Source organism: Ceratotherium simum, chromosome 30 (assembly GCF_057802395.1).
Source record: "Ceratotherium simum simum isolate JZ-2026a chromosome 30, ASM5780239v1, whole genome shotgun sequence".
In the NCBI taxonomy this organism is placed as follows: Eukaryota; Metazoa; Chordata; class Mammalia; order Perissodactyla; family Rhinocerotidae; genus Ceratotherium; species Ceratotherium simum.
This window is the reverse complement of record NC_141929.1, coordinates 22,833,222-22,833,959: the sequence shown is the minus strand read 5'-3', so window position 1 is coordinate 22,833,959 and position 738 is coordinate 22,833,222. Positions and strand designations below refer to the sequence as shown.

General features: G+C 43.0%; 1 pseudogene; it reads left to right on the top strand.

Moving 5' to 3' along the window:
* The first annotated feature begins 342 nt into the window (after nt 1-342).
* Nucleotides 343-484, top strand: LOC147913119 (U1 spliceosomal RNA; annotated as a pseudogene).
* The last annotated feature ends 254 nt before the right edge of the window (nt 485-738 follow it).

Genomic DNA, 738 nt, shown 5'->3' with positions numbered 1-738 from the left:
AAAGAATTGTATCATTCTAGAAGTTAAAAAAATAGGATGCCTCGGACCTGCCCTAGATAAATTGAATTGGAGTCTCTCGGGCTGCATTGTTCAATACAACAGCCACCAGCCACATGACACTACTGAGCACTTGAAAGGTCGCCAGTCTGAACTGAGATGTGCTGTGAGTATAAAATACACATTGAATTTCATAATTTCCTATGAAACCAATAAACATACTGACAAAGACTCTCTCCTTGACCAGACTTTAGACAGTCTCCTCTGAGCCCTTTTTTCAAATAGGTATTGCCTTTGAGCCCTGTCCTGGGCATGCCAAGCCGAGTTTTAGTAAAAATCCTGCTAATACTTACCTGGCAGGGGAGATACCATGATCACGAAGGTGGTTTTCCCAGGGCGAGGCTTACCCATTGCACTCTGGATGTGCTGACCCCTGCGATTTCCCCCCCCCAAAAAAAAATCCTGCTAAGTTAGTTTTGCTAGAATCCCCCACACCCTTGGCATCAGATCAATTTCCTCATCCCTCACCACTGACAAGAATCCTGTTAGACCAGTTTAGCAAAAACCCCTTGATGTCTCCTCTTAGTAATTTTCCATCCACTGACCCTCATTCTTCTCATTCGCTATAGATTCCCAGTTGTCTTCCTTCTATTTGGAGTTGAATTCAGTCTCTCTCCCCTATTGTAAAGGTCTTGAATAACATCTGTCTTTCCATCTTTAACAACTGTCCAGTGAATAATT